At 44.7% G+C, this 18771-nt stretch overlaps 1 long non-coding RNA gene across 1 annotated transcript; it reads left to right on the top strand.

Moving 5' to 3' along the window:
• Window positions 1-6686: 6686 nt before the first annotated feature.
• On the top strand, window positions 6687-18555 carry LOC131919232 (uncharacterized). The gene is made up of 2 exons (XR_009381196.1): window positions 6687-6800; window positions 18170-18555. It is a non-coding gene; the product is annotated as an uncharacterized LOC131919232 (long non-coding RNA).
• The last annotated feature ends 216 nt before the right edge of the window (window positions 18556-18771 follow it).

Raw genomic sequence — 18771 nt, 5'->3', positions numbered from 1 at the left:
TGTCAGGGGTTCATCAGGAATTAGCCTTCGTTTGTTTAAATTCTGGAACTTGTTTGGGGTTGAAAATGGGTGTTGGGGGGCTGGTTAGCATTGCTGACCTGTAATGGGGTCATAGTATCATCAGGCAAATGGCTCAAGCCATATTTGGGGAGGGGAAAGACAGTGATTATTGTAAGGGGTTAAAGACTAGACTGTGTGACATTCTTGGAGGCTGAGAGGTCCTCGGTGGGAGATACGTGTTGGAGTTGATGGTTGCTGTCCCTGGAGAGTAACATTTGGAGCTTAATACCCTCTAATCACAACCCATAAGATAACAATTATAACAGAAGATTAAGCAAGCAGGGGCCAGAGATACAGAGATGCACTTTTAAAAAGCAAGAAAGGGCCTGTAGGAGCTAATCAGTCTTCTAGACCCAACTTGACGAGATGTCTAGGATCTGTCCCATCCAGAGCTCTGCACTAAACTTTAATTTAGGCTCTTGGGGGTTTGGGTTATTTTGAGATATTTTTTCTTTCTACCTTTCTGTGAGTCCTGATCTAGCAGCACAGATGTCACTAAAGGAACTTGTGTGGCTCCTGCTCCTGCATTCAGGCTGTCTGGGAACCTGCGGTATTAGAAGGTTACTCCTGCTAAGGAGCTAGGACTGTGTTGTTGTGCCTCTACAGATGCCGCTGTGACCTTCCAGATATTGTGCAAGAGAGGTATTTCTGATATCCCCATAAGTCAAAGGAGTCCTCTGAGACTAGACCAGCCTAATGATGCCTGTTGCAACAACAGGTTGTTCGCGGTTAGCACTCCAAAATGGGGGAATTTCAGACAATCCTGGAATTTTTGTTTTGTGACGTGAGGGCTTGGAGGTAAGAGTGCCTTTTTTAGAAAGGAGCCCAGACTGTGAACATGGTAGAAGATGGGAAATCTGGACATCCAGCTTGGCAGTCCTATGCCTTGTTTGCAAAGACTAAAAGTTGGAGCCACATAGAAAGTTGTAGCGTGTCCTCTTAAGGTTACTAATCCAGTCATAAAAAGTGGCCTGTCAATAGGCTGCTGAAGTTGGCGGTAATAGAAGGGTCTGAGGGGCCTCATGGATTGAATCCGTTTGGCCGCATACCAGGAAAGTGTTCAGCTATGCACAGAGGTTGCTCGAAGGTGGGGTAGTTGTGAGGGATTTGGTAAGCCAGGTTTTGAAAGACCAGAGATGACAGGGAAAAGTGAGGTCCCACTTAACGACAAAAGTCGTATGTATCAGAACGGCAGTGGCCGCTCCCATTGCTTAGTGGTTATGTGAGTGCTGTTTGAAGGCAAAAAGGCGACTGGGGTGATGCTCTGTGGGAAAAAAATCTTGCTTTGCAAACTTTAACGTTGGTACCCTGCTGTCACTGCTCTAGAGGCGGTGGGACCTGGGGGAATGGAGCCGATAGATGAGGTGGACTCAAGTCTCCTGCAATAGCCAACTGTATTCAGAGCGTCAATGTGTACTCTGAGGGTTAAGAAGAGTCATATAAGTAGAGTGTACAACCACAAGGACAAGCTGCATGTGACTGACAAGCCGCAGATGGCAAAAACATGTTTTTCTGTAGAGGTGTAAAACATTGGATTAAGTAACAGCAGCAGGGCTGGAGGGATGGCTCAGAGGTTAAGAGCACGACTGCTCTTCCAGAGGTCCTGAGTTCAATTCCCAGCACCCACACGGTGGCTCACGACCATCTGTAATGAGATCTGGCGCCCTCTTCTGTATACATAATAAATAAATAAATCTTAAAAAAAAAAAAGTAACAGCAGCAGGCAGTAGTGAGTCATCTGAAGTAGATTCACTCCTATCCACAACACCTGGGAGGAGCATGAAACACATTCCAAGAACAATTCCTTTTTTTTTTTTTTAAGCAACTGAGGTCATAAGACTCACCTTGTTTTCTTGGAGTTTTCTCACAATCACTCAGACTTCTCACAGAGCTCCATTCTTGGATTGTGTTCCGACACTTCACTGTGGTGGTTTGAACAAGAATGGCCCCCACAGGCTCGTATATTTGAGTGCTTAGTCACTGGGGAATGAAACTCTTTGAAAGGATTAGAAGGATTAGGAGGTGTTGTGGGATTCCAATAAGGAGGATCCTTGTTGGAGGAAGTGTATCACTAGGGTTGGGCTTTGAGGTTTCAAAAGCTCATCATACACACACACACACACACACACACACACACACACACACACACACACACACTCCCACACTCCCCGCCTGCCCCCCCGCCTGTGGATCAGGATGTAGCTCTCAGCTACTGCTCCAGTGTCATAAATACACCCATGCTCCCTGCCGTGATGATCATGGACTAAGCCTCTGAAACTGCAAGTCCCCAGTTAAATGCTTTCCTTTATAGGAGTTGCCTTGGTCATGGTATCTCTTCACAGCTATAAGCAGTAACTAAGACACCCACCATAGGTTTTCTTAATGACTGACATTCAGGTGGAGCAGAATATGAATCTCAATGTACTTTTGATTTGCATTTCTATGATAGTTTGTGAAACTGAATGTTAATTTTAATATGTATATTGAACACTTGTATTTCATCTTTTGAGAACTATCTGCTTATTTTACCAGCCCTCTTTCTGATTGGATTGCTCCATTTCTTACTGTTTAGTTTTGAATTCTCTATAGATTAGATACTAATCATCTGTCAGAGATATTGCTATTTCGGAAAGAAGGTGGAGGTGTAGAAGTGATCTAAGGCCCTTCAAGAAGCCCAGGAGATTGTGGATCCCAGACATTGGACATTTTGTTATTTACACTGTTTGGGAGTTTGGCTTTGCTTTGATCTGATTGTGACTGTCCACTGGTTCTTCCCTCTTGAAGTAAGAAAGTATTTAACTTAATTTTGATTTTTATGGGAGCCCACAGTAGAGAGATTTTGAACTTTTAAAAAAGATTTTGGATTTTTTTAAAGAGACTGAAAAAGGGACTAAATTTTTAGTGTGTTCAAATTGTAAGGGCTGTGGGACTTTTAAAGTTATTTATGCTTTTAATGTGAGATCTTGGTGGTGAATGAGAAAGGAAATGTTGTGGCTTAACAGTGATATGCTTGTATGTCAAGTTGACAAGGGATCAATTGTACTGTATCGTTTTATGTCAACTTGACACAGCTAAAATCATCTGAGAGGAGGGAACCTCAATTAAGAAAATGCCTCCATAAGATCAGGCTGTAGGCAAGCCTGTAGGGCAGTGGTTCTCAACCTTCCTAACGCTGTGACCATTTAATACAGTTCCTCATGTTGTGGTGACCCCCAACCATAAAATTATTTTTGTTGCTACTTCGTAACTATAGTTTTGCTACTGTTATGAATTGTAATGTAAATATCTGATATGCAGGATATCTGATACATGACCCCTGTGAAAGGGTCATGCTACCCCAGAAGGGGTTGAGAGCCACAGATTGAAAACCACTGCTGTAGGGCATTTTCTTAATTAGTGATTGATGGGGGAGGCCCTAACCCATTGTGTGTTGTGCCTTCCCTGGGCTGGAGGCTGAGAAAGCCATGATAAGCAAGGCAGTAAGCAGTGCCCCTTCATGGCCTCCACATCACCTCCTGCCTCCAGGTTCCTGTCCTGCTTGAGTACCTGTTCTGACTTCCTTTGATGAAGAACAGTGATATGGAAGTGTGAGCCAAACAAACCCTTTCCTCCCCAACTTGCTTTTCAGTCATGATATTTCATTGCAGCAATCAAAACCCTAAGACTAGTTGGTACCAGAAGCGGGTTATTGCTGTGATAATCCTGACCATGCTGTTTGAGGGAGAATTGTGGAAGGACTTTGGAATTTGCAAGAAAAGCCACTGAGTGTTGAGAGCTCAGTGAGCTGTTCTGTAGGAGCTTGGAAGATAAGAATGTTGAAGGCAGTGCAGAAGATGGAGGCTTGTCTTGTGAAGTTTCAGTGGGAAGTTTAAAGACTCTATTGGGCCTTAAGATTCTGGTTAGCTGAGGCTGAAGAATCAGTTGTGATTAACAAGATACCAGAACTACTAAAGTGAAACCACTCAATGCTGGTCAGCTGGAGCTAAGAAATTAGCGGTCACTAAGAAGAGAGCAGCGTTGTGGAGGTGAAATCTTCTGGGAAGTGTTTCCTGAGAGTCAGCACACAGGAGCTGTGTTCCAGACATGGACAAGATTGTATTTTGCACTGGCAGTCGAACTTGGTAGTGTAAGAGTCACCCAGGTGGTGAGCTGAGCCTTGGCACTGTGTTAGACCAGGAGAGGTCACTGGTGAAGGTGCAGCCTCAGTGGTAGTTAAATGCCCAGGACTGAAGGGGTCATGCAGAGAAGTTGAGGCTTGGCGCCGTGAGGAGAGCCTGTGAGAGGCTAGTGGTGAAAGTGCAGCAGAAGACCTCAGCATTTTGGAGTTGCCAGTACCATGAGATGACCACCAAGGACAGCAGCAGTGGGGAGTGGAGCCTGTGGAGAATTGCAGAATTTCAGGCCTTAGGGGACTTTGATCCGTTTGGAGTTGGTCTTTGTACATGGTCAGAGATTAAGACCCAGTTTCATTCTTTCCCATGGCTATCCAGTTTTGCCATTAGTATTTGTTGAAGAGGCTTTCTCTTCTCCAACATATATTTTTGGCGTTTTGACAAAATCAGGTGGCTGTAGATGTGTGTGTGTTTACATTTTTTGTTAATTTCCATTGATCTACATATCTGTTTTATGCTAATGTAATTCTGTTTTTGTTATTATGGCTTTATGGAATGTATGGAAATGAGGTATGACAATATCTTTAGTGTTATTCTTTTTGTTCTGGATTGCTGTGGCTATCTAAGGTCTTTTTTGATCTGATATAATTTTGGGGTGTGTGTTTTTTTTTTTTTTTTTTTTTTTGAGACATAGTTTCTCTGTGTAGACTTGGCTGTCCTAGAACTTGCTCCTTGGTAGACCAGGCTACCTTCAAACTCAGAGATCTACCTAACTCTACCTCGCTGGGATTAAAGGTGTGTGTCACCAATGCCCGGCTCTGTATGAATTTTTAAAAATATTTTTTGCATTTCTCCCTTCTCTTTCTTCCTTCCAAATCCTCTCATATGCTCCTCTCTGCTGTCCTTCAAATTCATGCCTCATTTTTTACTAATTGTTGTTGCATGCATATGTGTATTCACATACACATACATATTCCTAAATATAGCCTGTTCAGTCTGTGTAATGCCTACCTGCATTATGTTTCCAGGGATGGCCATTCGGCACTGGACAGCCTGCTGGTGTGCTGTTCCTTGGAGAAGTCCACCTCTCCTGCTCCCAGCTTTCCTCAGTTGCCTGGAGTTCCTTGTGTAGGGCTGAGGCCTTGTGGGTGTTTCCTCACCCAGTTTGGCATGTCCATTGGTATCCTCCTTGTTCAGTCATGTTGGAGAGACATACTGGTGAACTTCTGTAGTTGCTAGGAGACACAGCCTCACAGCAGACTCCCCGATACCTGAATTTTAGGATTGTTTTTCTGTGTTGGGGTAAGAACGACACTGGAACTTTTGGTGGAGATTTCATTGGATATTAAAGATTTCATTGAAGACTAGATTTAGTAGCATAGCCATTTTTGTAATATTAATTTTCCCATCCCCTGAGCATGGGAGGTCTTTCTCTTCTTTAGTTAGGTTCATTCTAAGGTATTTTATTTTTGTGTTATGTAGTTGGCAATTGTGAGTGTAATTGTTTCCCCGATTTCTCCCTCAGCACATCGGTTAATGATATGCAAGAAAGCTACTGATTTTTATATTCTAGTTTTGTATCCTCTCACTTTGCTAAAGTGTCTATCAGTTCTAAGTGTTTTCTGGGTGTCCTAATTAGGGTTTCTACTGCTGTGATGAAACACTATGACCAAAAGCAAATTGGAGACAAAAGGGTTTATTTTGCTTACACTTCCACATTGTAGTCTATCATTAAAGGAAGTCAGGACAGGAACTCAAACAGGGCAGGAACCTGGAGGCAGGAGTTGATGCAGAGGCCATAGAGGGGGGCTGCTTACTGACTTGCTCTCATGGCTTGCTCACCCTGTTTTCTTACAGAACCTAGGACTACCAGCTCAGAGGTGGAACCATCCACAATGGTCTGGGGCCTTCCCATCAATCACTAATAAGAAAATGCCCTGTAGGCTTGCTTACAGCTCAGTCTTATGGAGGCATTTTCTCAATGGGGGTTCCCTCCTCTCAGATGGCTCTAGCCTGTGTCAAATTGACATAAAATTAATAAAATTAGCTAGCACACTGGTGGAGGTTTTTTTCTTTTATTTCATGTATACAATCAAATCTTCAAATCAGGATGCTTTAACATTTGCCTTTCTTTTTTGTATCCATTTTTAAAATATGAATCTCTTTATTATGTATACTTGGTTTTTTAAGTATAATACTATTTTGGTAGGTTCTTTTCTGGTCTTGCCTATTTGATAATCTAAGTGTATCCTGTACCTAGGCAGGCATCTCTTTGCCTAGATTTGGGAAATTTTCTGTGATTATTTTATTTACATTTTTCTTTAAAAAAAATTTATTAGCCAGATGGTGGTGGTGCACACCAGCACTTGGGAGGCAGAGGCAGGAGGATGTCCAAGTTCTAGGTCAGCCTGGCCTACAAAGTGAGTTTCAGGACAACCAGGGTTATACAGAGAAACCCTGTCCTGAAAAACAAAACAAAACAAAAAACCTAATTTTTAATTTTATCTTATGTCTAGGGGTGTTTTGCCTGCATGTATGTACCATGTGTGTGCCTGGTGCCTCCAGAGGCCAGAAGAGGACATTGGATCCCCTGGAACTGAAAGTTAACTGACAGTTGTGAGCTGCCATGTGAGTACTGGGAATTAAATACAGGTCGTCTGGAAGAGCAGCCAGTGCTCTTAACCATTGAGCTATCTCTCCAGGCCCTAAACTTTTTTTTAACTATGTTATTAGCATTAAATTCTTCTATGCTCATGATTGGTATTATTAATCTTTTTATAGATTGATATAGGTCTTAAATGTTTTCTTCATAATTTTTTAAAAAATAAACTTTTTCTCTTTTAGAAACACATTATTTGGCCAGGTATGGTGGTGCATGCCTTTAACCTCAACATTTAGGAGACAGAGGCAAGCCAGGCTCCATGAATTTGAAGCCAACCTGGTCTACATAGCAAGTTCCAGGATAGCCAGGACTACATAGAGAGATCTTGCCTCAAATAAGTAAAATAATATCATTTTATCTTATGTGTATGAGTGTTTTGCCTGCAGGTATGTTGGTGCCCATGTCTATGCTTGGTGCCTGATGAGGCCAGAAAAGGCACAAACTCCCCTTGAACTAGAGTTACAGACAGTCGTGAGCTGCCATGTGGATGCTGGGAATGGAACCCGGGTCCTCTGGAAGAGCAGCCAGTGCTCTTGACCCCTGAGCCATCTCTCCGGCCTCTCTTCACACTTTCTTATTAATTTATTATCGTCCTTATTGTAGTGATGCAGTTCCTCTGCCTTGTCTTCGAGGCCTGATACTCTGCCCTCTTCTTGATTCCATCTGTAGGTGAGGCTTTCCATTGAAGTTTTTATTTGAATTATTGAAATTTTCATTTCCAACATGCAGTTTGGTTCTTTTTTTTTTCTGTATTTCTATTTATTGAATTCCACTTTTATGTCATTTATTGACTTGCTTCTTTAGTCTGTTTACTTATGTTCTCCTGCCAATTCATTCCGGAATTTGTGATTTCTCTGAGGTCTTTGAGCATTCTTATAGTCATTTGAATACTTTGTCTGGGGTTTCATTGAATTTGTGGCACTGGAAGCCATTCCTATTTGGATAATAATTTTTGGAGAGTTGTGTTACCTCGGTTTTTCATCTTTCTTGTGCATTTGAAGTTAAGCCAGTTGTTGAGCTTTTTAAATCACCCTTATTCTTGCGGTGGAAATGTGAGAAACTAGGTTATGTTAGATTCGAGGTGCCATTTTCCTCTGCTAGACTCACGTTAGTACTCTTAGTACTTAGTACTCTGTGATGATAGAATACTGTGTGCAAAACCAAACTCTTTCAGTGGGTAGGCCCACTATGAGAATACAGTAATAATCAAATAAAAAAATATTTCCTAAATGCCAAGAAATAAAGGAACACTGTATTGTATGAACTAATATATTAGTTACTATGGGTGTAAATGGAAAGGAAATAAAGCAGAGTAAGACCAACAACTAGTAAGGAGTTACAGAGAAAAGACAGAGGGGAGAAAAGTAAATAGAAAAGGGAGCAGACAGGGAGAATAGACGGTTTTGGTAAAAGGTTGAATGAAAAGAAAGGTTAAAGAAATGTAATCCAGCCGGATGGTGGTGGCGCACGCCTTTAATCCCAGCACTCAGGAGGCAGAGGCAGGCGGATCTCTGTGAGTTCGAGCCCAGCTTGGTCTACAGAGTGAGTTCCAGGAAAGGTGTCAAAGCTATACAGAGAAACCCTGTCTTGAAAAACCAAAAAAAATAAAAAAATAGAAAAAAATGCAATCCAGTAATTCAAAACAAGCCCTGCCCTCAGAGGCTGAGACATGCAGACTACAAACCAGGACAACTAATGTTCTCTCTGGAACACTCATCAAAAGGAAAAGAAAAACAGAAGAGAAGATATGTGGGGGAGTGGTGAAAACAGAGCAGGACGAAACGACCCACTAAGCTGACACTGGGTATTAAATTAAAGATCAACGGCTGTGAAAGGAGAACTGGGTGGAGATGTGGACTCTGAATACAGTCCTGCCTGCTTTCTGTTCTAGTTTTAGCTTTCCAAGGACTTTCTTCTGGGGCCCTAGATGCCTCTTATGTTCCCATGATCCTTTCTGACTTTAGGTTGCAGAAGTTGGGCATTCCAGTGAGTAGTCCTTCCTGAGTCAGGCCAGAGAAGCTGACGAAACCTCCTCAGGCTTGGGTTGTAAGTGCTGTTCTAACTTCTGCTAAGATGGGACGTGGATGGGATGTTTGTGTCTGTGAGTGGTCCTCCGTGGGTTGAGTCACAGACATGGGTTGTACCTCTGGGCGGTCCCTCAGAGACTGGTTATAAATGCTGGAACCTGTGTCTGTGTTTCCCTGCAGCCTTTCTCCAGCCAGATTCTCAGCTTGCCAAATACAATGATTCAGAATTCCTTTCCCTAAGTCTGGAGGTATTCTGCTGGCCAAGTGTCAGCATGTAATCCCAAAAGTTTGGTTCACTGAGGTTCTGGGATGGCCAGACTGCTGATTCAACAGGCGTCTTGTTAAAATGGAATCTCACCGCTGCTCTGGTTGGCAGTGTCAAGATTCCTCCTCACACTAACTCAGGACACTAAGTCTGTCTCCCTAAGACCTCCCACGTGGGGTTGGGAGATGGCTCAGTGAGGAAAGGCCTGGGGACATGGAATCAGATTCTCCAGCATTCACAGTAAGGGTCTGGGCACAGTGGTATTACACAGTCATATTACAGGATTACATCTGTAACCCCAGCACTGGAAGGTGGAGGCGGGAGTATCCTTTGGGCTCACTGGCTAGCCAGTTTAACTGAAATGGTAAGCTCCTAGTTCAGTGAGAGAGTTCATCTTCAAAAGTTAAGGTGAAAAAGCAATTGAGGCCAGTATTCTGACGTCACACTCTGGTGTCCGTATGCTTCAGCATGGGTGTGCACACCTACACACATATGCATACCACACACACACAGACACATACCGTCCTACAGGAGGAGAAACTGGAACAGAAATCAGGCAGGACTACACTCATGAAGTGCATTGAAACCACAGAGTTTCAACAGTTTACTGAGAGATTTCTTAAAGGGCTGGGTTAGTCTTTTTGACCTTCTGGGAGGATTGAGGGTGTTGGATGTCAAGCTATGTGGAAATAATCTTTAATTCTGAAAGCCTCACTTCGTTCCTGAATGTTATTAAAAATGAAAGCCTGGCCATAATCAGCCCGGTGGGAACAGAGGAGCATGAAGTGTAGAATATTATACTCAGTGAAGATGGTGGTTATCTCTGAGGCTGTTTCTATTTTAGTAGGAAAAGCCTTTCTCTCCCTGGTGACATCATCCACTAGAACCAGTTGTTCTCGGTCCCTTGTATGGGGCCATGGTTGAAGTCTATTTGTCAATTTTCCCTGGCACAGTTCTCTTACGCTGGGCTGGCTGTAAATGGGGAGGAGGCCTGAGAACCCTCTCAGGATGGGCCTGACAACAGGTGGGTAAAGCTTTGGAAATGGAGCAGAGGTCTAAAGAATGCCTGTGCCCGTGAAAGAGGCTCAGTTAGAATGTGAAGGGTGTCGTAGTTATTGGCAACTTGACACAAACCTAGACATAGCTGGGAAGAGGGAATCTCAGTTGAGGAAGTGCCTCCATCAGACTGTCCTGTGGGCATGTCTGTGGGGTATTTTCTTAATTGCTAGTTGACGTGGGAGAGCCAAGCCCAGTGTGGACAGAACCAGCCCTGGGCAGGTGGTCCTGGGCTGTGTAAGAGAGGTAGCCAAGCAAGCTTGTAACCAGCACTCCTTCATGGTCTCAGCTTCAGTTCTGGCCTTGCCTTCCTGTGATGGCTATGACTAGTAGTCAATTGACTGTATCTGGAATGAACTCTAATCTAGAAATGGAGGGCACACTTGTGATCCAGATCTTGAGACAGGTAGACAACATGCCTTTGATCTGGATCTTGAGGCTGGATGGGACACATCTTTAATCCAGACTTTGAGGCTGGAAGGCACACCCGTAATCTGGGCCACACCTTCTGTTGGAATACTATATAAAGACAGCGGAAGAAGGAAGGGTGTTCCTTGCCTGCTTGCCCTCACCTCCATCAGTTCATCCATTCCTTAGAGATCCAAGAAGCTCAGCTGAGACACCCAGCCTCATGGGACTGAGCTGATACTAGATTCTTGGACTTTCTATTCACAACTAGCCATTGTTGGACTGCAGCCTGTAAGTCATTCCAATAAATTCATATGAATTTATTCCATAAGTTCTGTGACTCTAGAGAACCCTGACTAATATACTTCCCTTGATAGTAGACTGTAACCTGTAAACCAATAAACCCTTTCCTCTTCTAAGTTACCCTTGGTCCATGTTTTATCACAGCAACAGAAACCAAACTAACAGAAACCCAAATGTGGCCTGGTGAAAATTGTTCAGAGTTTTCCATTATGAGCATCCAGGGAGCAACAGCTTGTTTGTGGGGGTGGGTGGTGGTTGGGGGGGGGTGTCCATAAAAAGAGATGATCGATACTGCAGGGTTACTGTGAAGCCCTGATTTAAAGCCTGTTCCATCTCTTGAGGGTGTATTGTAGATGAGGGAGAGTGTGATTGGGAACTAAGGCAGCCTTCGGTGGAAGCGGAGCCATTGGTTTGGTCTGTTGATCCACCTGGTTGTTACCCAGAGAAACATCAGAGACCTCCTGGTGGGTCTCGCAATGAATGACCACCTGATCTGGAAGCAGCGAAGAGGTCCTTTCCTCTGCAGAATGGCTTCCCATGAACAGCACAGAGGAAATCTGTGTGAACAGTAAATTTCATCCCCAGCCTATGGCCTCCGTGACACAGATGTCACTAACACCTTATCGTGCCACATAAGCCTCTTTCCACCTGTGATGGCCTTGCCGTGGGAAAGTGGAGAATCTCACATATCCAGTCCAGGACTGGGGGGGTCACAGGAATTCTGTAGAGGCCTCACAGGCAGGTCCGGCAGTAAGGTCATGATATTTAGTCTCTGGCAGGTCTTACCATGTGCCCTGGAGTTTGTAGGAGCAGCTCTGGCACTTGTTCTACCAGCTGTGACTCAGTGGGAGGCCCTGGAAGAGTTTCAGAGTCTGATGAGGCGTGTAAGCCGCCATACTTAGCCCTAGGCTTAATTTAGATTTCTCTGCTGTTCAAGGAAGTCTAGGGACCATGTGATTTCCAGGGCTTACCCTACTCACTCTCCTTCTGGTCTCCTTAAGGCTTCATAGAGAGATTTAGCTCGAAGGCCAAAGTGGGGAATCCAATTCCTGCAAAATCCCAGCATGACAAGAGAGTCCATTGTCATTGTTTTCTGGCTGGGGTCCCCATAGTCAAAATGAAATCCTCGTGGTTACTGGAAAGGCTCCTTGTGACTGGAATTAATATAAATCCCATTGACTGGCTCTTTTTGTACAAGATTGGGGCTTTTGAAGGAGAAACCTCCCATCTACATGAGGCTCACTTTTGAAGAGAGAACTGTACTTTGATCTGGAGTGGGTCTGGGCTGCAGGTTAGTTAACATGTCATCCACATATTGAAGGGGTCTCTTCCCAAGGGGAAATTAAGGAAGGACAGGTTTTTATAGGGCCTGTCCAAAGAAGCAGGGACTTTCTTGAAAGCCAGGGCAGGGAATTCATTATTACTTTGAGTGAGCTCCCACTTTGCAGACTGGGCATGGTTGGCCATTGAGAAAGCTCAATAACCCTATGTATGGCCTTGGGCACTCTTGGATTAACTGTTGTCTTAGGGTTAGTATTGCTGTAATGAAATCCCACAACCAAAAGCAACTTGGGGAGGAAAGGGTGGATTTCACTCACAGTTGCATGTAACATTCATGCATCAGAAGCAGTGAGGGCAGAAACTCAAGCAGGGTGGGAACCTGGAGGCAGCAGCTGATGAGGCCATGGAGGGGTGCTGCTTACTGACTTGCTCCCTGTAGCTTGATCAGCCTGCTTTCTTATAGAGCCCAGGACCACCAGCCCAGGGATGGCACCACCCACCATGGGTTTGGCCCTCCCCCATCAATCGCTCATTAAGAAAATGCCTTTCAGCCAGATCTTATGGAGGCATTTTCTCAATTGAGTTTCCCTCCTTTCAGATAACTCTATCTTGTGGTCAAGTTGACATAAAGTTAGCCAGCGCAGCTATCTCAGTCGACCACAGTGACAGCAAGAAAGAGTCCTTTTACTCAAGTCTGGGTTGGTTTTCTGGGTGAAAATCCACGGTTTTGTGAGTTGGGCAAGGAGAAAGCAATCGCTACTGCCGTTTATTCCACCCGCCCTTTCTCCCTTTCTTCCTCAATTTGACAATTCTGGCCCTCAAGTCCCTCCCTAGTTAATAAAGATCTTAGAAGCTGTGCTTGATAAAGTAGAGAGTGGAATCTGGGGGCTCTGGGCTGGTTTTTGAAGCCTTTGTCTAATACTCAGGGAAACTTAGCTTATGAAATGTACAGCCAGGTCAGCTTGGCCCTCTGGACTCTCTGGGTGAGTGTACTGTGCATCCTTTCATCTATTCAGACTGAAAGTGGCCAGGGTCTTCAGAAGATCCCCACATGATATCCCGTAACTTGCTAAAGTTAATAGGCTAGATAGTGACCCTTTTCATTCCCCCTAATAGAAATGTAATCATATGGTTTCAGCAAATCCTTTCCCACTAATCCTTACATTGCTGGTCTGATCTGATCGGCAGGGCTCTGTGTTGATCATGGCAATGAAGCCCGAGCAGGCTGGATCTGGGTTATGAGTGTGACCCTTATTTTGCTGGTGTGCCTGAAAGACCAGATTGGGGACTTTTCCTCTTTTGCACAGACATGCAGCAGGTGGTCTGATGACATAGGCATCATGTCAGGTTATGTCAAAAGCCATAGTAACGTTTTGGAACTCTCTAATGAAGGTAGCAGGATTCTGGCTAAATGACCCTGGTCTGGATTGTCCTTGGAACAGGCTGGTCACAGGGAAGGGAATATCTTGAGTACGGCAAGGTTAGCCACTTTGAAAAGCAGATGTTTTTCCTGGGAAGAGGGAATGGCTTTTATTTATTTTTGGCATTCCCTGTATGATGTTTCCCAGTGAGTGTGGGACTGAGAGAGTTCTCCTGGATAGGATGGGGAGATGTTGGAGAAAGCTCCATGAGTGGAGAGAGGGAAGGAGGGGGGAGCAGGGCTTGTATGCAAAGGAGTGACTATTGTAGAGAAGTCAGAGGTTAAACAGGGGCTGCATGAACACAGAGGAAGGGCCATCAAGGCTGTTGTGTGTTGGTTTTAATGTGGCAGCGCTGTGTTATTCATTAAGCGGCACTGTTACCGTGTGAGAAAGGCCACCAAGCACAACAAAACCCATTATCAGAGCTTTATTAGAAGAAGAGAGGGACAGAAGAGAGCATGGCCAGGCCTGTGGAAGACATGTGCAGAGAGAGAAGGCGAGGAGGAGAAGAAGGGGAAGGAATCTGTGATTTGCTTCTTATGGATTCCCTGCACATGCGCATATGGGCTGATGGAGCTGCGTCACACATGCGCATAGATTTCGTGATCACGCTGTGAGCAAATTATGTGATCTCGCAGTGCACGGATTACGTAGGATGTAAGGCCCCTTGCTTGGCCACTGAACTGCGCATGGGTGGTCATATAGCTGGGGGAGTGGCCGGGAATTCCAACATTGTGGAGAGGGACTAGCGAAAGAGAATCTGATGAGGCACTTATGGCCTCTCTCCCCTAGCTATAGGACCTCTTAGCCAGAGGAATGTCCGAGTCCTTTCCTCAACCAGAATGCAAGAGGCCTACCTGTAGGCTATTACTGCTGACTGTGCCACTAGGAAGCCGCGGTTCTTTCTCCTGGCAGAGTAGGAAGGCCAAATTTTGTTAGAAGGAAAATAAATTTTCTTTTTGAGAATCAGAGACTCAAATTTGTACATGCTTATTGCGGGGACATTGTTGGGGTGAGTCAGAGGAAATAGAGGATGGGGCACTTCTTGGGGTCCTATCAGAGGTGGAACACTTACCCTGGAACTGTCCCAGAGAGTATCAGATCTCTCTGTGTGTCTTGGATAAGCCCTGGTCTCATTGAACTGTTTGCAGACATACTCAAGAGAAGCAGCAGCCTCCCAGCCTATGAGCTAAACTGGCCCAACTGGTCAGGCCAGACCAGCCTGGAAGGGATACCCACAGACTGAAACTGGCCAGCGATTAGCTTTGAGGGATAGGGGACCCTCCCATCCTGGAGAAAGTGAAAACATGTGGGCATCTTGGATCAGGAAAATGGCAGATGTGAACACTACAGCCCCACACAAACACCATAGCCACGTGTCCTGTTTCCTCCGACACCGAAGCACAGAAGGGGAAAACAGTGAGGGGAGGCAGGACTGAGGGCGTCCTCGGAGATTGTGTGCACCTGCCCTGGACGAGCTGCCCTTGGCAACACTCCTTCAGTTTGAGAGTGAGGGTGCTTCCGGAAGGAAGAAAAGTAGCCCCGTGCCTTTACAGACTGTGGTAGACTAACTTTAACTTCATTTTTCTGTTGTCTTCTGCGTCCCACTAAAGCCTTGGGCCTTGGTCAGGGCCCTTCAGATGCAAATAGAACGTAAAGCTTTCTACAATAGGCGGGAAGGCATTTCTTAGCTTTTACCTGAGGGGCAAAGTGGTCTGGAATTCCAGCTCAGAGGCCTTCAGGTCCTACTGGAGAGCAGTCCCAGCCAGAAGTCTTTAGTTGCTTCTGAGCCAGTTGGCCACAAAAAGAAGAGGCCAAGAGCTTTAAGGAGAGGTCCCAGCCAGGCCACTGAAATGTCATTCCAGGAATGAGGAGTTCCAAGTATGGGGGTAAGTGTTCGCCAGATCAGAATTGATACAAAGATTTTTAAAAAGAATATATGCGTTAAAAAGATTATACACATTGGAGAGATGGCTTAGCAGTTAGAAGCACTTGGTGCTCTTGCAGAGGACTTGTGTTGCTTCTCAGCATCCACATGGTGACTCACAACCATTCTAGTCACTCCAGTTTCGGAGAAACTGATGTCCTCTTCTGACCTCTGGGTACCAGGCATGCCTGTGGTACACAGACATACATGAAGGCAAAATACTCATACACATAAAATAATGAATACTTTTTTAAAAATAGAAAGAATATACCCAGTAGGGGCTGGGACAATTGCTCAGTTGGTAAAATGCTTGCTGTACAAGCATGAGACCTGATTTCAGATCCCCAGCACCGAGGTAAAAAGCCAGGTTCAGCTCCCACACCTATAATCCCAGTGCTGAGACAGGTTTCCTGGGGCTTGTTGGCTAGCCAGCCCAGCCAAATCTTCAAGCTCGCAGTTCAGTGAGAGGCCCTGTGCCAAAAACAGCAATGATAAAGTAGAGTGTGATTAAGAAAAACACTGGATACCTCGAGGGAGTGGGGAGGGGCTCTATGGATAAAAGCAAAATGAGAGAATTCTCAGAGAGAAAATCAACTCCCTCTCCAAGAGGGTATGGTGTCCTTTTATGGCAGTTAAAAGAAATGGCGTGGTTTTAAGTGGGCCGATCACTGTCTTATAAATTTTATTTCATTTTTTGACACAAAGTCTTTCTAGCCCTGGCTGTCCTAGAACTCTCTTCACAGACCAGGCTGGCCTTGAACTCACAGATAGGAGTGTCATGATTAAAGGTGTGCACCCCCGTGCCCAGCTCTTATACATTTTATAATGTCATTTGCCTTTCCTGTGTGTGGCCATTTGGGGTGAGGCTATACTTGTTGCTGTAAGTGTAAGTGTTCCAGCTCTGAAGGGAAGGTATCCTGGCAGTCGGGAGCCAAGGAATTACCACAAAGTCACACTGCAAAACAAAACTCATACAAGAGATTTATTGGGAAAAACCACAAGGGGGTGGCTCCTCTGCTCAGGCGAGAAGCAGCAGAGAACTGAGTGGGAGGCAGGCTTATATAGGGTTTCTTAGGGACATAGTTTTCCATGGTAGAGATTTCCAGGGTGGGGATTGGTAGGATTTCAAGTCCTGAGCTTGGGGTGAGCTCAGAGCTCAGGGATTGGTGGGGTTTCAAAACTGGGAGGTGAGCTCAGACTTTTTACCTCACAAGAAGACAATACAGGTCACTGGGTCAGGCTCCAAGCAGTCAAGGTCTGATTGAAATAAAGTGTGGGAATTCTGGTTTTTATTTTTGGTCTTTTTCTCTCTATAGAACTTTCAATTGTTTTTCTGTGGCATGAACTTCTCATGAATTCTTCTGAGCTTTGGTTTTTGAAAGTCAAAGTTTAACTTCTTTCAGTTCAAAGCCCATGCATTTATTTGCAACTTAAAACCCGTCCTTTGCTAACATATATTCCTTTAGAAAGTAGAGATTAATACAATCAATTGATTGACTAATTAAATGGAATGAAAGGTAAGAGGTTAAAAAAAAATGACAAGTGAGATGCTGGGTGTGGTGATGCTTGCCTTTAATCCCAGAAGATGCAGGTGGATCTCTGTGAGTTAGAGGCCTACATAGTAAGTATAAGTTCTAGGACCACCAGGACTACATAGAGAAACTCCATCTTATAAGAGAGAGAGAGAGAGAGAGAGAGAGAGAGAGAGAGAGAGAGAGAGAGAAGAGGGGTTAAATAAAATGATGGAAGAGTTATGAATCTCAACTGTATTCCAATTCTCATCCTACCACCAGAGTTGGGAACAGCTAAATAGAATGTGAGATACTGGATGACTTACATATTGTTTCTCAGCTTCCACTTTCCCTCTGTAAAATGCAGGGTTGGAGAACTACTAAGAAAATATATATAAGAACTGAACTACCTGTCCAGCAGGCCCCTGTTATTCATGTCGGCCCTCGGGAAAGGTTTGGAGTGAGGAGGGTTGTTTCAGTTTTCTCCACGGCACTTTGTACTATTGGTCATTTTTTTTTTTTTTTTTTAATTTCATCTGTTTATTTTACATCCTGGCTGCAGCCTCTCTCCAATCCTCCCCTCCCAATCCCTCCCTCCCATCCCCCACACCCCTCCCAACCCCTAGCACCCTCCTCCTCCAGGAAAGGGCAGGTCTCCCATGAGTAACAAAACATGGCCTATCAAGTTGCAGTAAGATTAAGCACCTCTCCATGTATTAAGGCTGGGCAAGGCAATCCAGTATGAGGAGTGGGGTCCCAAGAGCCTGTAAAAGAGTCCCTTAGTCCCAGCACTCAGGAGGCAGATATCAGCGGATCTTTGTGAGTTCCAGGACAGCCAGGGCTGTTATACAGAGAAAGCCTGTCTCAAAAAAACCGAAGGGGGGAAAACAAAAGAGTCAGAGATGAGTCAGAGATAGCCTCTGTTCCTACTGTTAGGAGTCCCACAAGAGGACCAAGCTACACGACTGTAACATCTATGCAGAATGCCTAAGTCAGTCCCATGCAGGCTCCCTGGTTGTTGGTTCAGTCTCTGTGAGCCCCTAGGAGCCCAGGTTAGTTGATTGTGTATATGAGCCTTCCTGTGGTTGTCCTTGACACTTCTGGCTCCTACACCTCTTTCTCCTCCTCCTCCGCAGGATTCCCGAAATCTGCTTAACACCTGGCTGTGGGTCTACATCTGCCTCCGTATGCTGTTAGTGATTTTTAAGTCAGCAGTAAGACACAGCTGGGAAGGCTGTGGCCCTGGGCACCAGAAGATGAAGAGGACAACACTTCAATGACCAGGAAAGTTAAAGTCTTCCCCCCGAAGAACGTACATTCTCTCTTCACCCTGCCACTCTTACCAGCCCAGTGAAGGAAGAAGCACAGAGGTCAAAGGCGAAACTCTGTTGCACTTGGTGGACATTTTTCATTTTCTTCTTTATGGCAAAGCCAACTCCGTTTCTCTTCTGCTTCTCACCCTGCTGTCCTGTGCCGTCCACTCCAGTTTCTAAGACCCTTGAATAAATATAGGTTACGAACATTTTTGCTGTGAAAAGAATCTTTTGGGTAAAGCAACTTCAGCCTTAAAAAATAACTCGTATCTACCAGTTGCATCAGTGATATCTACTAATTCATATTAATGGGTTTCTGTGTGGTATTTCCACACTACATCTGTGTACTGAGCAAATGTAACCTCTCTTTTTACTCTCCCTACCCAGTCCTCCCTAGCTTCTATTTTACCTTCAGATCTTCTCTT

The sequence above is a fragment of the Peromyscus eremicus genome, chromosome 9, assembly GCF_949786415.1.
Source record: "Peromyscus eremicus chromosome 9, PerEre_H2_v1, whole genome shotgun sequence".
NCBI classification, from domain to species: domain Eukaryota; kingdom Metazoa; phylum Chordata; class Mammalia; order Rodentia; family Cricetidae; genus Peromyscus; species Peromyscus eremicus.
This window is presented reverse-complemented; position numbering and strand designations above follow the sequence as displayed.